A 21873-nucleotide genomic window follows, 5' to 3' on the forward strand; every position below is an offset into this window, starting at 1 on the left:
CAGTGTGAAAGTAAAGGTCATTTCTACGTTCCGGGCAACCTAGGCTTTACTCTAGAGCATTGCTCCACCAGATCGAATTGTTAGGGCCTAAGAAGACAACGCCAGAAGCATAAAATGCAATATAAATACAACAGCTATTCCATCGTATATAATGTATATTTGCAACCAGTGTGAAGGTAATGGTCATTTCTGCATTCCGTGCAACCTAGGCTTCACTCTAGGTCGTTGCACCACCAGATCGAATAGCTAAGACCTTAGAAGTCAAAGCCAGAAGAAGAAAGTACAATAAAAATGCAACAGTCTTTCCATCCTATAAAACGAATAATTGCAACCAGTCTGATAGTTATGGTCATTTCTACGTTCCGGGCAACCTAGGCTTCACCCTAGGGCGTTGCTCCACCAGACCGAATAGTTAGGGCCTAAGAAGTCAACGCCAGAAGCATAAAATACGATATATGTACAACAGTTTTTCCATAGTATAAAATGAATAATTGCAACCAGTGTGAAAGTAATGGTCATTTCTACGTTCCGAGCAACCTAGGTTTCGCTCTATGGCGTTGCTCCACCACATCGAATAGTTAGGGCCTTATAAGTCAATGCCCGAAGCATAAAATACAAAATAAATGGAACAGTTTTTCCATTGTATAGAACGAATAATTGCAACCCGTGTGAAAGTTATGGTCATTTCTACGTTCCGGGCAACCTTGGCTTAACTCCAGGGCGTTGCTCCACCAGATCGAATAATTAGGGACTTTGAATACAACGCCAGAAGCATAAAATACGATAAAAATGCAACAGTTCTTCCATTGTATAACAGGAATAACTAAAACCAGTGTGAAAGTACTGGTCATTTCCACGTTCCGGGTAACCTAGGCTTCACCCTAGGGCGTTGGTCCACCAGATCGAATAGCTAGGGACTTAGAATTCATCACCAGAAGAATAAAATACAACATATGTACAACAGTTTTTCCATCGTATAAAATGTATATTTGCAAACAGTGTGAAAGTAAAGGTCATTTCTACGTTCCGGGCAACCTAGGCTTAGCTGTAGGGCGTCGCTCCACCAGATCGAATAGTTAGGGCCTATGAAGTCAGCGCCAGAAGCATAAAATACAATGTAAATACAACAGTTTTTCCTTTCTATACCAGGAATAATTGCAACCAGTGTGAAAGCTATGGTCATTTCTACCTTCCGGGCAACCTAGGCTTCACTCTAGGGCGTTGCCCCACCACATCGAATAGTTAGGGCCTTAGATGTCAATGCCAGAAGCATAAAGTATAATATATATACAACAGTTTTTCCATCGTATAACAGGAATGATTGCAACCAGAGTGAAGGTGATGGTCCTTTCTACGTTCCGGGCAACCTAGGCTTCACACTAGGGCGTTGCTCCACCAGATCGAATAGCTGGTGCCTTAGAAGTCAACGCCAGAAGCATAAAATACAATATAAATACAACAGTTTTACCATCGTATAAAACGAATAATAGCAACCAGTGTGAAAGTTATGGTCACTTCTACGTCCCGGTCAACCTAGGCATCACCCTAGGGCGTTGCTAAAACAGATCCAATAGTTAGGGCCTAAGAAGTCAACGCCGGGAGCACCAAATACAAAATAAACACAAAGTTTTTCCATCGTATAAAACGAATAATTGCAACCAGTATGACAGCTATGGTCATTTCTACGTTCCGGGCAACCTAGGCTTCACTCTAGGGCGTTGCTCAACCACATCGAACAGCTACGGCCCTAGAAGACAACGCCATAACTATTAAATACAATATAAATACAACAGTCTTTCCATCCTATAAAACGAATGATTGCAACCAGTCTGATAGTTATGGTCAGTTCTACGTTCCGGGCAACCTAGGCTTTACTCTAGAGCATTGCTCCACCAGATCGAATAGATAGTGCCTAAGAAGACAACGCCAGAAGCATAAAATACAATATAAATACAACAGCTTTTCCATCGTATATAATGTATATTTGCAAACAGTGTGAGGGTAATGGTCATTTCTACATTCCGGGCAACCTAGGCTTTACTCTAGAGCATTGCTCCACCAGATCGAATAGTTAGGCCCTAAGAAGACAACGCCAGAAGCATAAAATACAATATAAATACAACAGCTTTTCCATCGTATATAATGTATATTTTCAAACAGTGTGAAAGTAAAGGTCATTTCTACGTTCCGGGCAACCTAGGCTTCACTCTAGGGCATTGTTCCATCAGATCGAATAGTTAGGTCCTAAGAAGCCAACGCCAGAAGCATAAAATACAATATAAATACAACAGTTTTTCCATCGTATATAATGTATATTTGCAAACAGTGTGAAAGTAAAGGTCATTTCTACGTTCCGGGCAACCTAGGCTTAACTGTAGGGCGTCGCTCCACCAAATCGAATAGTTAGGGCCTAAGAAGTCAGCGCCAGAAGCATAAAATACAATGTAAATACAACAGTTTTTCCCTTGTATAACAGGAATAATTGCAACCAGTGTGAAAGCTATGGTCATTTCTACGTTCCGGGCAACCTAGGCTTCATTCTAGGGCGTTGCTCAACCACCTCGAATAGCTACGGCCCTAGAAGGCAACGCCATAACTATAAAATACAACATAAATACAACAGTCCTTCCATCGTATAAAACGAATAATTGCAACCAGTCTGATAGTTATGGTCATTGCTACGTTCCTGGCAACCTAGGCTTCACCGTAGGGCGTTGCTCCACCAGATAGAATTGTTAGGGCCTAAGAAGTCAACGCCAACAGCATAAAATACGATATATGTACAACAGTTTTTCCATCGTATAAAATGTATACTTGCAAACAGTGTGAAAGTAAAGGTCATTTCTACGTTCCGGGCAACCTAGGCTTTACTCTAGAGCATTGCTCCACCAGATCGAATAGTTAGGGCCTAAGAAGACAACGCCAGAAGCATAAAATGCAATATAAATACAACAGCTATTCTATCGTATATAATGTATATTTGCAACCAGTGTGAAAGTACTGGTCATTTCCACGTTCCGGGTAACCTAGGCTTCACCCTAGGGCGCTGTTCCACCAGATCGAATAGCTAGGGACTTAGAATTCATCACCAGAAGAATAAAATACAACATATGTACAACAGTTTTTCCATCGTATAAAATGTATAATTGCAAGCAGTGTGAAGGTAATGGTCATTTCTACGTTCCGGGCAACCTAGGCTTAAATGTAGGGCGTCGCTCCACCAGATCGAATAGTTAGGGCCTAAGAAGTCAGCGCCAGAAGCATAAAATACAATGTAAATACAACAGTTTTTCCCTTGTATAACAGGAATAATTGCAACCAGTGTGAAAGCTATGGTCATTTCTACGTTCCGGGCAACCTAGGCTTCACTCTAGGGCGTTGCTCCACCACATCGAATAGTTAGGGCCTTAGAAGTCAATGCCAGAAGCATAAAGTATAATATATATACAACAGTTTTTCCATCGTATAACAGGAATGATTGCAACCAGAGTGAAGGTGATGGTACATTTCTACGTTTCGGCAACCTAGGCTTCACTCTAGGGCGTTGCTCCACCAGATCGAAGAGCTGTGGCCTTAGAAGTCAACGCCCGAAACATAAAATACAGTAAAAATAAAACAGTTTTTCCATCGAATAAAACGAATAATTGCAACAAGTGTTAAAGGTATGGTCACTTCTACGTCACGCGCAAGCTAGGCTTCACTCTAGGGCGTTGCTCCATCAGATCGAATAGCTAGGACCTTAGAAGTCAAAGCCAGAAGATGAAAATACAATAAAAATGCAACAGTTTTTCCATCGTATAGCATGAATAACTGCAACCAGTGTGAAAGTAATGGTCATTTCTACGTTCCGGGCAACCTAGGCCTCATTCTAGGGCGTTGTTCCACAAGATCGAACAGTTAGGGCCTAAGAAGTCAACGCCAGAAGCATAAAATACAATATAAATACAACAGTTTTTCGATCGTATAAAACGAATAATAGCAACCAGTCTGAAAGTTATGGACAGTTCTACGCCCCGGGCAACCTAGGAATCACCCTAGGGCGTTGCTCCAACAGATCCAATTGTTAGGGCCTAAGAAGTCAACGCCAGGAGCACCAAATACAAAATAAACGCAACAGTTTTTCCATCGTATTAAACGAATAATTGCAACCAGTATGAAAGCTATGGTCATTTCTACGTTCCGGGCAACCTAGGCTTCACTCTAGGGCGTTGCTCAACCACATCGAATAGCTACGGCCCTAGAAGACAACGCCATAGCTATTAAATACAATATAAATACAACAGTCTTTCCATCCTATAAAACGGATAATTGCAACCAGTCTGATAGTTATGGTCATTTCTACGTTCCGGGCAACCTAGGCTTGACTCTAGAGCATTGCTCCACCAGATCGAATAGGTAGTGCCTAAGAAGACAACGCCAGAAGCATAAAATACAATATAAATGCAACAGCTTTTCCACCGTATATAATGTGTACTTGCAAACAGTGTGAAATTAAAGGTCATTTCTACGTTCCGGGCAACCTAGGCTTCACTCTAGGGAGTTGTTCCACCAGGTCGAATAGTTAGGGCCTAAGAAGTCAGCGCCAGAAGCATAAAATACAATGTAAATACAACAGTTTTTCCCTTGTATAACAGGAATAATTGCAACCAGTGTGAAAGCTATGGTCATTTCTACGTTCCGGGCAACCTAGGCTTCACTCTAGGGCGTTGCTCTACCACATCGGATAGTTAGGGCCTTAGAAGTCAATGCCAGAAGCATAAAGTATAATATATATACAACAGCTTTTCCATCGTATAACAGGAATGATTGCAACCACAGTGAAGGTGATGGTCATTTCTACGTTCCGGGCAACCTAGGCTTCACACTAGGGCGTTGCTCCACCAGATCGAATAGCTGGTGCCTTAGAAGTCAACGCCAGAAGCATAAAATACAATATAAATACAACAGTTTTACCATCGTATTAAACGAATAATTGCAACCAGTATGAAAGCTATGGTCATTTCTACGTTCCGGGCAACCTAGGCTTCACTCTAGGGCGTTGCTCAACCACATCGAATAGCTACGGCCCTAGAAGACAACGCCATAGCTATTAAATACAATATAAATACAACAGTCTTTCCATCCTATAAAACGGATAATTGCAACCAGTCTGATAGTTATGGTCATTTCTACGTTCCGGGCAACCTAGGCTTGACTCTAGAGCATTGCTCCACCAGATCGAATAGGTAGTGCCTAAGAAGACAACGCCAGAAGCATAAAATACAATATAAATGCAACAGCTTTTCCACCGTATATAATGTGTACTTGCAAACAGTGTGAAATTAAAGGTCATTTCTACGTTCCGGGCAACCTAGGCTTCACTCTAGGGAGTTGTTCCACCAGGTCGAATAGTTAGGGCCTAAGAAGTCAGCGCCAGAAGCATAAAATACAATGTAAATACAACAGTTTTTCCCTTGTATAACAGGAATAATTGCAACCAGTGTGAAAGCTATGGTCATTTCTACGTTCCGGGCAACCTAGGCTTCACTCTAGGGCGTTGCTCTACCACATCGGATAGTTAGGGCCTTAGAAGTCAATGCCAGAAGCATAAAGTATAATATATATACAACAGCTTTTCCATCGTATAACAGGAATGATTGCAACCACAGTGAAGGTGATGGTCATTTCTACGTTCCGGGCAACCTAGGCTTCACACTAGGGCGTTGCTCCACCAGATCGAATAGCTGGTGCCTTAGAAGTCAACGCCAGAAGCATAAAATACAATATAAATACAACAGTTTTACCATCGTATAAAACGAATAATAGCAACCAGTGTGAAAGTTATGGTCACTTCTACGTCCCGCGCAACCTAGGCATCACCCTAGGGCGTTGCTCCAACAGATCCAATAGTTAGGGCCTAAGAAGTCAACGCCGGGAGCACCAAATACAAAATAAATACAAAGTTTTTCCATCGTATAAAACGAATAATTGCAACCAGTATGAAAGCTATGGTCATTTCTACGTTCCGGGCAACCTAGGCTTCACTCTAGGGCGTTGCTCAACCACATCGAACAGCTACGGCCCTAGAAGACAACGCCATAACTATTAAATACAATATAAATACAACAGTCTTTCCATCCTATAAAACGAATGATTGCAACCAGTCTGATAGTTATGGTCAGTTCTACGTTCCGGGCAACCTAGGCTTTACTCTAGAGCATTGCTCCACCAGATCGAATAGATAGTGCCTAAGAAGACAACGCCAGAAGCATAAAATACAATATAAATACAACAGCTTTTCCACCGTATATAATGTATACTTGCAAACAGTGTGAAATTAAAGGTCATTTCTACGTTCCGGGCAACCTAGGCTTCACTCTAGGTCGTTGCACCACCAGATCGAATAGCTAAGACCTTAGAAGTCAAAGCCAGAAGAAGAAAGTACAATAAAAATGCAACAGTTTTTCCATCGTATAGCATGAATAACTGCAACCAGTGTGAAAGTAATGGTCATTTCTACGTTCCGGGCAACCTTGGCTTCACCCTGGGTAGTTGCTCCACCAGATCCAATAGTTAGGGCCTTAGAAGTCGAGGCCCGAAGCATAACATACAATATAAATACAACAGTTTTTCCATCGCATAAAACGAATAATAGCAACCAGTGTGAAAGTTATGGTCATTTCTACGTTCCGGGCAACCTAGGCTTCTCTCTAGGGCGTTGCTCCACCAGATCGAATAGACAGGGCCTTACAAGACAACGCCGGAAGCATAAAATACAAAATTAATACAACAGTTTTCCATTGTATAAAACGAGTAATTGCAAGCAGTGTGAAGGTTATGGTCACTTCTACATTCCCTGCAGCCTAGGCTTCAGTCTAGGGCGTTGCTCCACGAGATCGAATAGCTAGGGCCTTATAAGTCAACGCCCGAAACATAAAATACAATCAAAATACAACAGTTTTTCCATCGTATAAGGGGAATAATTGCAACCAGTGTGAAAGTGATGGTCAGTTCCACGTTCCGGGCATCTTAGGCTTCACTCTAGGGCGTTGGTCCACCAGATCCAATAGCTAGGGTCTAAGAAGTGAACGCCAGAAGCACCAAATACAAAATAAATACAACAGTTTTTCCATAGTATAAAAAGAATTATTGCAACCAGTGTGAAGGTAATGGTCTTTTCTACGTTTCGGGCAACATAGGCTTCACTCTTGGACGTTGCCCAACGAGATCGAATAGCTAGGACCTTAGATGTCAACGCCAGAAGCATAAAATACAATAAAAATACAACAGTTTTTCCATTGTATAAAATGAATAATTGCAAACAGTGTGGAAGTAATGGTCATTTCTACGTTCCGGGCAACCTAGGGTTCACTCTAGGGCGATGCTACACCATATCGAATAGCTAGCGCCCGAGAACTCAACGCCCGATACATAAAATACAAAAAATACAACAGTTTTTCCATCGTATAACGGGAATAATTGCTACCAGTGTGAAAGTTATGGTCACTTCTACATTCCGTGCAGCCTAGGCTTCACTCTAGGGCGTTGCTCCTCCACGTCGAATAGCTACGGCCTTAGAAGTCAACGCCTGAAGCATAAAGTATAATATATATACAACAGTTTGTCCATCGTATAACAGGAATGATTGCAACCAGAGTGAAGGTGATGGTCATTTCTACGTTCCGGGCAACCTAGGCTTCACTCTAGGGCGTTGCTCCACCAGATCGAATAGCTAGGGACTTAGAAGTCAACGCCAGAAGCCTAAAATAAAATAAAAATACAACAGTTTTTCCATCGTATAAAACGAATAATTGCAACCAGTATGAATGTTATGGTCATTTTTACGTTCCGGGCAACCTAGGCTTCACTCTAGGGCGTTGGCCCACCAGATCCAATAGCTAGGGCCTAAGAAGTCAACGCAAGGAGCACCAAATACAAAATAAATGCAACAGTTTTTCCATCGTATAAAACGAATAATTGCAACCAGTATGAAAGCTATGGTCACTTCTACGTTCCGGGCAACCTAGGCTTCACTCTAGGGAGTTGTTCCACCAGGTCGAATAGTTAGGGCCTAAGAAGTCAGCGCCAGAAGCATAAAATACAATGTAAATACAACAGTTTTTCCCTTGTATAACAGGAATAATTGCAACCAGTGTGAAAGCTATGGTCATTTCTACGTTCCAGGCAACCTAGGCTTCACTCTAGGGCGTTGCTCCACCACATCGGATAGTTAGGGCCTTAGAAGTCAATGCCAGAAGCATAAAGTATAATATATATACAACAGTTTTTCCATCGTATAACAGGAATGATTGCAACCAGAGTGAAGGTGATGGTCATTTCTACGTTCCGGGCAACCTAGGCTTCACACTAGGGCGTTGCTCCACCAGATCGAATAGCTGGTGCCTTAGAAGTCGACGCCAGAAGCATAAAACACAATATAAATACAACAGCTTTTCCATCGTATATAATGTATATTTGCAAACAGTGTGAAGGTAATGGTCATTTCTACATTCCGGGCAACCTAGGCTTTACTCTAGAGCATTGCTCCACCAGATCGAATAGTTAGGCCCTAAGAAGACAACGCCAGAAGCATAAAATACAATATAAATACAACAGCTTTTCCATCGTATATAATGTATATTTGCAAACAGTGTGAAAGTAAAGGTCATTTCTACGTTCCGGGCAACCTAGGCTTTACTCTAGAGCATTGCTCCACCAGATCGAATTGTTAGGGCCTAAGAAGACAACGCCAGAAGCATAAAATGCAATATAAATACAACAGCTATTCCATCGTATATAATGTATATTTGCAACCAGTGTGAAGGTAATGGTCATTTCTGCATTCCGTGCAACCTAGGCTTCACTCTAGGACGTTGCACCACCAGATCGAATAGCTAAGACCTTAGAAGTCAAAGCCAGAAGAAGAAAGTACAATAAAAATGCAACAGTCTTTCCATCCTATAAAACGAATAATTGCAACCAGTCTGATAGTTATGGTCATTTCTACGTTCCGGGCAACCTAGGCTTCACCCTAGGGCGTTGCTCCACCAGACCGAATAGTTAGGGCCTAAGAAGTCAACGCCAGAAGCATAAAATACGATATATGTACAACAGTTTTTCCATAGTATAAAATGAATAATTGCAACCAGTGTGAAAGTAATGGTCATTTCTACGTTCCGAGCAACCTAGGTTTCGCTCTATGGCGTTGCTCCACCACATCGAATAGTTAGGGCCTTATAAGTCAATGCCCGAAGCATAAAATACAAAATAAATGGAACAGTTTTTCCATTGTATAGAACGAATAATTGCAACCCGTGTGAAAGTTATGGTCATTTCTACGTTCCGGGCAACCTTGGCTTAACTCCAGGGCGTTGCTCCACCAGATCGAATAATTAGGGACTTTGAATACAACGCCAGAAGCATAAAATACGATAAAAATGCAACAGTTCTTCCATTGTATAACAGGAATAACTAAAACCAGTGTGAAAGTACTGGTCATTTCCACGTTCCGGGTAACCTAGGCTTCACCCTAGGGCGTTGGTCCACCAGATCGAATAGCTAGGGACTTAGAATTCATCACCAGAAGAATAAAATACAACATATGTACAACAGTTTTTCCATCGTATAAAATGTATATTTGCAAACAGTGTGAAAGTAAAGGTCATTTCTACGTTCCGGGCAACCTAGGCTTAGCTGTAGGGCGTCGCTCCACCAGAACGAATAGTTAGGGCCTATGAAGTCAGCGCCAGAAGCATAAAATACAATGTAAATACAACAGTTTTTCCTTTCTATACCAGGAATAATTGCAACCAGTGTGAAAGCTATGGTCATTTCTACGTTCCGGGCATCCTAGGCTTCACTCTAGGGCGTTGCCCCACCACATCGAATAGTTAGGGCCTTAGATGTCAATGCCAGAAGCATAAAGTATAATATATATACAACAGTTTTTCCATCGTATAACAGGAATGATTGCAACCAGAGTGAAGGTGATGGTCATTTCTACGTTCCGGGCAACCTAGGCTTCACACTAGGGCGTTGATCCACCAGATCGAATAGCTGGTGCCTTAGAAGTCAACGCCAGAAGCATAAAATACAATATAAATACAACAGTTTTACCATCGTATAAAACGAATAATAGCAACCAGTGTGAAAGTTATGGTCACTTCTACGTCCCGGGCAACCTAGGCATCACCCTAGGGCGTTGCTAAAACAGATCCAATAGTTAGGGCCTAAGAAGTCAACGCCGGGAGCACCAAATACAAAATAAATACAAAGTTTTTCCATCGTATAAAACGAATAATTGCAACCAGTATGACAGCTATGGTCATTTCTACGTTCCGGGCAACCTAGGCTTCACTCTAGGGCGTTGCTCAACCACATCGAACAGCTACGGCCCTAGAAGACAACGCCATAACTATTAAATACAATATAAATACAACAGTCTTTCCATCCTATAAAACGAATGATTGCAACCAGTCTGATAGTTATGGTCAGTTCTACGTTCCGGGCAACCTAGGCTTTACTCTAGAGCATTGCTCCACCAGATCGAATAGATAGTGCCTAAGAAGACAACGCCAGAAGCATAAAATACAATATAAATACAACAGCTTTTCCATCGTATATAATGTATATTTGCAAACAGTGTGAGGGTAATGGTCATTTCTACATTCCGGGCAACCTAGGCTTTACTCTAGAGCATTGCTCCACCAGATCGAATAGTTAGGCCCTAAGAAGACAACGCCAGAAGCATAAAATACAATATAAATACAACAGCTTTTCCATCGTATATAATGTATATTTTCAAACAGTGTGAAAGTAAAGGTCATTTCTACGTTCCGGGCAACCTAGGCTTCACTCTAGGGCATTGTTCCATCAGATCGAATAGTTAGGTCCTAAGAAGCCAACGCCAGAAGCATAAAATACAATATAAATACAACAGTTTTTCCATCGTATATAATGTATATTTGCAAACAGTGTGAAAGTAAAGGTCATTTCTACGTTCCGGGCAACCTAGGCTTAACTGTAGGGCGTCGCTCCACCAAATCGAATAGTTAGGGCCTAAGAAGTCAGCGCCAGAAGCATAAAATACAATGTAAATACAACAGTTTTTCCCTTGTATAACAGGAATAATTGCAACCAGTGTGAAAGCTATGGTCATTTCTACGTTCCGGGCAACCTAGGCTTCATTCTAGGGCGTTGCTCAACCACCTCGAATAGCTACGGCCCTAGAAGGCAACGCCATAACTATAAAATACAACATAAATACAACAGTCCTTCCATCGTATAAAACGAATAATTGCAACCAGTCTGATAGTTATGGTCATTGCTACGTTCCTGGCAACCTAGGCTTCACCGTAGGGCGTTGCTCCACCAGATCGAATTGTTAGGGCCTAAGAAGTCAACGCCAACAGCATAAAATACGATATATGTACAACAGTTTTTCCATCGTATAAAATGTATACTTGCAAACAGTGTGAAAGTAAAGGTCATTCCTACGTTCCGGGCAACCTAGGCTTTACTCTAGAGCATTGCTCCACCAGATCGAATAGTTAGGGCCTAAGAAGACAACGCCAGAAGCATAAAATGCAATATAAATACAACAGCTATTCTATCGTATATAATGTATATTTGCAACCAGTGTGAAAGTACTGGTCATTTCCACGTTCCGGGTAACCTAGGCTTCACCCTAGGGCGCTGTTCCACCAGATCGAATAGCTAGGGACTTAGAATTCATCACCAGAAGAATAAAATACAACATATGTACAACAGTTTTTCCATCGTATAAAATGTATAATTGCAAGCAGTGTGAAGGTAATGGTCATTTCTACGTTCCGGGCAACCTAGGCTTAAATGTAGGGCGTCGCTCCACCAGATCGAATAGTTAGGGCCTAAGAAGTCAGCGCCAGAAGCATAAAATACAATGTAAATACAACAGTTTTTCCCTTGTATAACAGGAATAATTGCAACCAGTGTGAAAGCTATGGTCATTTCTACGTTCCGGGCAACCTAGGCTTCACTCTAGGGCGTTGCTCCACCACATCGAATAGTTAGGGCCTTAGAAGTCAATGCCAGAAGCATAAAGTATAATATATATACAACAGTTTTTCCATCGTATAAAACGAATAATAGCAACCAGTCTGAAAGTTATGGACAGTTCTACGCCCCGGGCAACCTAGGAATCACCCTAGGGCGTTGCTCCAACAGATCCAATTGTTAGGGCCTAAGAAGTCAACGCCAGGAGCACCAAATACAAAATAAACGCAACAGTTTTTCCATCGTATTAAACGAATAATTGCAACCAGTATGAAAGCTATGGTCATTTCTACGTTCCGGGCAACCTAGGCTTCACTCTAGGGCGTTGCTCAACCACATCGAATAGCTACGGCCCTAGAAGACAACGCCATAGCTATTAAATACAATATAAATACAACAGTCTTTCCATCCTATAAAACGGATAATTGCAACCAGTCTGATAGTTATGGTCATTTCTACGTTCCGGGCAACCTAGGCTTGACTCTAGAGCATTGCTCCACCAGATCGAATAGGTAGTGCCTAAGAAGACAACGCCAGAAGCATAAAATACAATATAAATGCAACAGCTTTTCCACCGTATATAATGTGTACTTGCAAACAGTGTGAAATTAAAGGTCATTTCTACGTTCCGGGCAACCTAGGCTTCACTCTAGGGAGTTGTTCCACCAGGTCGAATAGTTAGGGCCTAAGAAGTCAGCGCCAGAAGCATAAAATACAATGTAAATACAACAGTTTTTCCCTTGTATAACAGGAATAATTGCAACCAGTGTGAAAGCTATGGTCATTTCTACGTTCCGGGCAACCTAGGCTTCACTCTAGGGCGTTGCTCTACCACATCGGATAGTTAGGGCCTTAGAAGTCAATGCCAGAAGCATAAAGTATAATATATATACAACAGCTTTTCCATCGTATAACAGGAATGATTGCAACCACAGTGAAGGTGATGGTCATTTCTACGTTCCGGGCAACCTAGGCTTCACACTAGGGCGTTGCTCCACCAGATCGAATAGCTGGTGCCTTAGAAGTCAACGCCAGAAGCATAAAATACAATATAAATACAACAGTTTTACCATCGTATAAAACGAATAATAGCAACCAGTGTGAAAGTTATGGTCACTTCTACGTCCCGCGCAACCTAGGCATCACCCTAGGGCGTTGCTCCAACAGATCCAATAGTTAGGGCCTAAGAAGTCAACGCCGGGAGCACCAAATACAAAATAAATACAAAGTTTTTCCATCGTATAAAACGAATAATTGCAACCAGTATGAAAGCTATGGTCATTTCTACGTTCCGGGCAACCTAGGCTTCACTCTAGGGCGTTGCTCAACCACATCGAACAGCTACGGCCCTAGAAGACAACGCCATAACTATTAAATACAATATAAATACAACAGTCTTTCCATCCTATAAAACGAATGATTGCAACCAGTCTGATAGTTATGGTCAGTTCTACGTTCCGGGCAACCTAGGCTTTACTCTAGAGCATTGCTCCACCAGATCGAATAGATAGTGCCTAAGAAGACAACGCCAGAAGCATAAAATACAATATAAATACAACAGCTTTTCCACCGTATATAATGTATACTTGCAAACAGTGTGAAATTAAAGGTCATTTCTACGTTCCGGGCAACCTAGGCTTCACTCTAGCGAGTTGTTCCACCAGGTCGAATAGTTAGGGCCTAAGAAGTCAACGCCAGAAACATAAAACACAATATAAATACAACAGCTTTTCCATCGTATATAATTTATATTTGCAAACAGTGTGAGGGTAATGGTCATTTCTACATTCCGGGCAACCTAGGCTTTACTCTAGAGCATTGCTCCACCAGATCGAATAGTTAGGCCCTAAGAAGACAACGCCAGAAGCATAAAATACAATATAAATACAACAGCTTTTCCATCGTATATAATGTATATTTGCAAACAGTGTGAAGTGAATGGTCATTTCTACATTCCGGGCAACCTAGGCTTTACTCTAGAGCATTGCTCCACCAGATCGAATAGTTAGGCCCTAAGAAGACAACGCCAGAAGCATAAAATACAATATAAATACAACAGCTTTTCCATCGTATATAATGTATATTTGCAAACAGTGTGAAAGTAAAGGTCATTTCTACGTTCCGGGCAACCTAGGGTTCACTCTAGGGCATTGTTCCATCAGATCGAATAGTTAGGTCCTAAGAAGCCAACGCCAGAAGCATAAAATACAATATAAATACAACAGTTTTTCCATCGTATATAATGTATATTTGCAAACAGTGTGAAAGTAAAGGTCATTTCTACGTTCCGGGCAACCTAGGCTTAACTGTAGGGCGTCGGTCCACCAAATCGGATAGTTAGGGCCTAAGAAGTCAACGCCAGAAGCATGAAATACAATAAAAATACAACAGTTTTTCCATGTATAAAATTAATAATTGCAAACAGTGAGGAAGTAATGGTCATTTCTACGTTCCGGGCAACCTAGGCTTCACTCTAGGGCGTTGCTCCCCCACATCGAATAGCTACGGCCTGAGAAGTCAACGCCAGAAGCATGAAATACAATAAAAATACAACAGTTATTTCATCGTATAACAGGAATAATTGCAACAAGCCTGAAGGTAATGGCCATTTCTACGTTTCGGGTAACCTAGGCTTCACCCTAGGGCGTTGCTCCACCAGATCGAATGGCTAGGGACTTCGAATTCAACGCCAGAAGAATAAAATAGAACATAAGTATAACAGTTTTTCGATCGTATAAAACGAATAATTGCAACCAGTATGAAAGCTATGGTCATTTCTACGTTCCGGGCAACCTAGGCTACACCCTAGGGCGTTGCTCCAACACATCGAATAGTTAGGGCCTTAGAAGTCAATGCCAGAAGCATAAAATACAATATAAATACAACAGTTTTTCCATGTATAAAATGAATAATTGCAAACGGTGAGGAAGTAATGGTAATTTCTACGTGCCGGGCAACCTAGGCATCTCTCTAGGGCGTTGCTCCACCAGTTCAAATAGCTACGGCCTAACAGGTCAACGCCAGAAGCATAAAATACAATAGAAATACAACAGCATTTCCATCGTATAAAACGAATAATTGCAACCAGTCTGATAGTTATGGTCATTTCTACGTTCCGGGCAACCTAGGCTTTACTCTAGAGCATTGCTCCACCAGATCGAATAGTTAGCGCCTAAGAAGGCAACGCCAGAAGCATAAAATACAATATAAATACAACAGCTTTTCCATCGTATATAATGTATATTTGCTAACAGTGTGAAAGTAAAGGTCATTTCTACGTTCCGGGCAATCTAGGCTTAACTGTAGGGCGATGCTCCACCAGATCGTATAGTTAGGGACTTAGAACTCAACGCCAGAAGCATAAAATACAATATAAATACAACAGCTTTTCCATCGTATATAATGTATATTTGCAAACAGTGTGAAAGTAAAGGTCATTTCTACGTTCCGGGTAACCTAGGCTTAACTGTAGGGCGTTGCTCCACTAGATCGAATAGCTAGCGCCTTAGAAGACAACGCCCGAAGCATAAAATACAAAATAAATAGAACAGTTTTTCCATTGCATAAAACGAATAATTGAATCCAGTGCGAAAGTTATGGTCATTTCTACGTTCCGGGCAACCTAGGCTTCACTCTATGGCGTGGCTCCACCAGCTCGAATAGCTAGGGACTTAGAATTCAACGCCAGAAGAATAAAATATAACATAAGTATAACAGTTTTTCCATCGTATAAAATGTGTAATTGCAAGCAGTGTGAAGGTAATGGTCATTTCTACGTTCCGCGCAACCTAGGCTTTACTCTAGAGCATTGCTCCACGAGATCGAATAGCTAGGGACTCAGAAGTCTACAACAGAAGCATAAAATATAATAAAGATACAACAGTTTTTCCATCGTATAAAACGAATAATTGCAACCAGTATGAATGTTATGGTCATTCCTACGTTCCGAGCAGCCTAGGTTTCGCTCTATGGTGTTGCTCCACCACATCGAATAGTTAGGGCCTTAGAAGTCAATGCCAGAAGCATAAAATACAATATAAATACAACAGTCTTTCCATGTATAAAATTAATAATTGCAAACTGTGAGGAAGTAATCGTCATTTCTACGTTCCGGGCAACCTAGGCTTCACTCTAGGGCGTTGCTCCCCCACATCGAATAGCTACGGCCTGAGAAGTCAACGCCAGAAGCATGAAATACAATAAAAATACAACAGTTATTTCATCGTATAACAGGAATAATTGCAACAAGCCTGAAGGTAATGGCCATTTTTACGTTTCGGGTAACCTAGGCTTCACCCTAGGGCGTTGCTCCACCAGATCGAATGGCTAGGGACTTAGAATTCAACGCCAGAAGAATAAAATAGAACATAAGTATAACAGTTTTTCGATCGTATAAAACGAATAATTGCAACCAGTATGAAAGCTATGGTCATTTCTACGTTCCGGGCAACCTAGGCTACACCCTAGGGCGTTGCTCCAACACATCGAATAGTTAGGGCCTTAGAAGTCAATGACAGAAGCATAAAATACAATATAAATACAACAGTTTTTCCATGTATAAAATGAATAATTGCAAACTGTGAGGAAGTAATGGTCATTTCTACGTTCCGGGCAACCTAGGCTTCACTCTAGGGCGTTGCTCCCCCACATCGAATAGCTACGGCCTGAGAAGTCAACGCCAGAAGCATGAAATACAATAAAAATACAACAGTTATTTCATCGTATAACAGGAATAATTGCAACAAGCCTGAAGGTAATGGCCATTTTTACGTTTCGGGTAACCTAGGCTTCACCCTAGGGCGTTGCTCCACCAGATCGAATGGCTAGGGACTTAGAATTCAACGCCAGAAGAATAAAATAGAACATAAGTATAACAGTTTTTCGATCGTATAAAACGAATAATTGCAACCAGTATGAAAGTTATAGTCATTTATACGTTCCGGGCAACCTAGGCATCACCCTAGGGCGTTGCTCCAACAGATCCAATAGTTAGGGCCTAAGAAGTCAACGCCAGGAGTACCAAATACAAAATAAATACAACAGTTTTTCCATCTTATAAAACGAATAATTGCAACCAGTATGAAAGCTATGGTCATTTCTACGTTCCGGGCAACCTAGGCTTCACTCTAGGGCGTTGCTCAACCACATCGAATAGCTACGGCCCTAGAAGACAACGCCATAACTATAAAATACAATATAAATACAACAGTCTTTCCATCCTATAAAACGAATAATTGCAACCAGTCTGATAGTTATGGTCATTTCTACGTTCCGGGCAACCGAGGCTTTACTCTAGAGCATTGCTCCACCAGATCGAATAGTTAGCGCCTAAGAAGACAACGCCAGAAGCATAAAATACAATATAAATACAACAGCTTTTCCATCGTATATAATGTATATTTGCAAACAGTGTGAAAGTAAAGGTCATTTCTACGTTCCGGGCAATCTAGGCTTAACTGCAGGGAGTTGCTCCACCAGATCGTATGGTTAGGGACTTAGAACTCAACGCCAGAAGCATAAAATACAATATAAATACAACAGCTTTTCCATCGTATATAATGTATATTTGCAAACAGTGTGAAAGTAAAGGTCATTTCTACGTTCCGGGTAACCTAGGCTTAACTGTAGGGCGTTGCTCCACTAGATCGAATAGCTAGCGCCTTAGAAGACAACGCCCGAAGCATAAAATACAAAATAAATAGAACAGTTTTTCCATTGCATAAAACGAATAATTGAATCCAGTGCGAAAGTTATGGTCATTTCTACGTTCCGGGCAACCTAGGCTTCACTCTACGGCGTGGCTCCACCAGCTCGAATAGCTAGGGACTTAGAATTCAACGCCAGAAGAATAAAATATAACATAAGTATAACAGTTTTTCCATCGTATAAAATGTGTAATTGCAAGCAGTGTGAAGGTAATGGTCATTTCTACGTTCCGCGCAACCTAGGCTTTACTCTAGAGCATTGCTCCACCAGATCGAATAGTTAGGGCCTAAGAAGACAACGCCAGAAGCATAAAATACAATATAAATACAACAGCTTTCCCATAGTATATAAAGTACATTTGCATGCAGTGTGAAAGTAAAGGTCATTTCTACGTTCCGGGCAACCTAGGCTTCACTCTAGGGAGTTGTTCCACCAGATTGAATAGTTAGGGCCTAAGAAGCCAACGCCAGAAGCATAAAATACAATATAAATACAACAGCTTTTCCACCGTATATAATGTATAATTGCAATCAGTGTGAAGGTAATGGTCATTTCTACGTTCCGGGCAACCTAGGCTTTACTCTAGAGCATTGCTCCACCAGATCGAATAGTTAGGGCCTAAGAAGACAACGCCAGAAGCATAAAATACAATATAAATACAACAGCTTTTTCATCGTATATAATGTATATTTGCAAACAGTGTGAAAGTAAAGATCATTCCTACGTTCCGGGCAACCTAGGCTTCACTCTAGGGCATTGTTCCACCAGATCGAATAGTTAGGGCCTAAGAAGTCAACGCCAGAAGCATAACATATAATATAAATACAACAGCTTTTCCATCGTATATAATGTATATTTGCAAACTGTGTGAAAGTAAAGGTCATTTCTACGTTCCGGGCAACCTAGGCTTAACTGTAGGGCGTTGCTCCACCAGATCGAATAGTTAAGGCCTAAGAAGTCAACGCCAGGAGCATAAAATACAATATAAATACAACAGTTTTTCCCTTGTATAACAGGAATAATTGCAACCAGTGTGAAAGCTATGGTCATTTCTACGTTCCGGGCAACCTAGGCTTCACTCTAGGGCGTTGCTCCACCACATCGAATAGTTAGGGCCTTAGAAGTCAATGCCAGAAGCATAAAATACAATATAAATACAACAGTTTTTCCGCTGCATAATATGAATAATTTCAAACAGTGTGGAAGTAATGGTCATTTCTACGTTCCTGGCAACCTAGGCTTCACTCTAGGGCGTTGCTCCACCACGTCGAATAGCTAGGGCCTTAGAAGTCAACGCCTGAAGCATAAAGTATAATATAAATACAACAGTTTTTCCATCGTATAACAGGAATGATTGCAACCAGAGTGAAGGTGATGTTCAGTTCTACGTTCCGGGTAACCTAGGATTCACTCTAGGGCGTTGCTCCACCAGATCGAATAGCTAGGGACTCAGAAGTCTACAACAGAAGCATAAAATATAATAAAGGTACAACAGTTTTTCCATCGTATAAAACGAATAATTGCAACCAGTATGAATGTTATGGTCATTCCTACGTTCCGAGCAGCCTAGGTTTCGCTCTATGGCGTTGCTCCACCACATCGAATAGTTAGGGCCTTAGGAGTCAATGCCAGAAGCATAAAATACAATATAAATACAACAGTCTTTCCATTTATAAAATGAATAATTGCAAAGAGTGAGGAAGTAATGGTCATTTCTACGTTCCGGGCAACCTAGGCTTCACTCTAGGGCGTTGCTCCCCCACATCGAATAGCTACGGCCTGAGAAGTCAACGCCTGAAGGATAAAATACAATAAAAATACAACAGTTTTTTCATCGTATAACAGGAATGATTGCAACAAGCCTGAAGGTAATGGCCATTTTTACGTTTCGGGTAACCTAGGCTTCACTCTAGGGCGTTGCTCCACCAGATCGAATAGCTACGGCCCTAGAAGGCAACACCATAACTATAAAATACAAAATAAATACAACAGTCTTTCTATCGTATAAAACGAATAATTGCAACCAGTCTGATAGTTGTGGTCATTTCTACGTTCCGGGCAACCTAGGCTTCAATCTAGGGCGTTGCTCCACCACGTCGAATAGCTACGGCCTTAGAAGTCAACGCCTCAAGCATAAAGTATAATATAAATACAAGAGTTTTTCCATCGTATAACAGGAATGGTTGCAACCAGAGTGAAGGTGATGGTCATTTCTACGTTCCGGGCTACCTAGGCTTCACTCTATGGGTTGCTCCAACAGATCGAATAGCTAGGGACTTAGAAGTCAACACCAGAAGCATAAAATAAAATATAAATACAACAGTTTTTCCATCGTATAGAACGGATAATTGCAACCAGTATGAATGTTATGGTCATTTCTACGTTCCGGGCAACCTAGGCTTTACTCTAGGGCGTTGGCCCACCAGATCCATTAGCTAGGGCCGAAGAAGTCAACGCCAGGAGCACCAAATACAAAATATATACAACAGTTTTTCCATCGTATAAAACGAATAATTGCAACCTGTATGAAAGCTATGGTCATTTCTACGTTCCGGGCAACCTAGGCTTCACACTAGGGCGTTGCTCAGCCACACCGAATAGCTACGGCCCTAGAAGGCAACGCCATAACTATAAAATACAAAATAAATACAACAGTCTTTCCATCGTATAAAACGAATAATTGCAACCAGTCTGATAGTTATGGTCATTGCTACGTTCCGGGCAACCTAGGCTTCACCCTAGGGCGTTGCTCCACCAGATCGAATAGTTAGGGCCTAAGAAGTCAACGCCAACAGCATAAAATACGATATATGTACAACAGTTTTTCCATCGTATAGGATGAACAATTGCAAACAGTGAGGAAGTAATGGTCATTTCTACGTTCCGGGCAACCTAGGCTTCACTCTAGGGCGATGCTCCACCGCATTGAATAGCTACGGCCTGAGAAGTCAACGCCTGAAGCATAAAATACAATAAAAATACAACAGTTTTTTCATCGTATAACAGGAATAATTGCAACAAGCCTGAAGGTAATGGTCATTTCTACGTTTCGGGTAACCTAGGCTTCACTCTACGGCGTTGCTCCACCAGATCGAATGGCTAGGGACTTAGAATTCAACGCCAGAAGAATAAAATACAACATAAGTATAACAGTCTTTCCATCGTATAAAACGAATAATTACAACCAGTATGAAAGCTATGGTCATTTCTACGTTCCGGGCAACCTAGGCTTCACTCTAGGGCGTTGCTCAACCACGTCGAATAGCTACGGCCCTAGAAGACAACGCCATAACTATAAAATACAATATAAATACAACAGCCTTTCCATCCTATAAAACGAATAATTGCAACCAGTCTGATAGTTATGGTCATTTCTACGTTCCGGGCAACCTAGGCTTTACTCTAGAGCATTGCTCCACCAGATCGAATAGTTAGTGCCTAAGAAGACAACGCCAGAAGCATAAAATACAATATAAATACAACAGCTTTTCCATCGTATATAATGTCTACCTGCAAACAGTATGAAAGTAAAGGTCATTTCTACGTTCCGGGCAACCTAGGCTTCACTCTAGGGAGTTGTTCCCCCAGATCGAATAGTTAGGGCCTAAGAAGTCAACGCCAGAAGGATAAAATACAATATAAATACAACAGATTTTCCATCGTATATAGTGTATATTTGCAAACAGTGTGAAAGTGAAGGTCATTTTTACGTTCCGGGCAACCTAGGCTTCACTCTAGGGCGTTGTTCCACCAGATCGAATAGTTAGGGCCTAAGAAGTCTACGCCAGAAGCATGAAATACAATATAAATACATCAGCTTTTCCATCGTATATAATGTACATTTGCAAACAGTGTGGAAGTAATGGTCATTTCAACGTTCCGGGCAACCTAAGCTTCACTCTAGGGCGTTGCTCCACAACATCGAATAGTTACGGCCTTAGAAGTCAACGCCAGAAGCATAAAACACAATATAAATATAACAGGTTTTCCATCGTATAAAACCAATAATTGCAACCAGAATAAAAGTTATGGTCATTTCGACGTTACGGCCAACCTCGGCTTCACCCTAGGGCGTTGCTCCAGCAGATCCAATAGTTAGGGCCTAAGAAGTCAACGCCAGAAGCATAAAATACAATATAAATACAACAGTTTTTC

The sequence above is a fragment of the Calliopsis andreniformis genome, unplaced genomic scaffold (assembly GCF_051401765.1).
Source record: "Calliopsis andreniformis isolate RMS-2024a unplaced genomic scaffold, iyCalAndr_principal scaffold0001, whole genome shotgun sequence".
Classification (NCBI taxonomy): Eukaryota; Metazoa; Arthropoda; class Insecta; order Hymenoptera; family Andrenidae; genus Calliopsis; species Calliopsis andreniformis.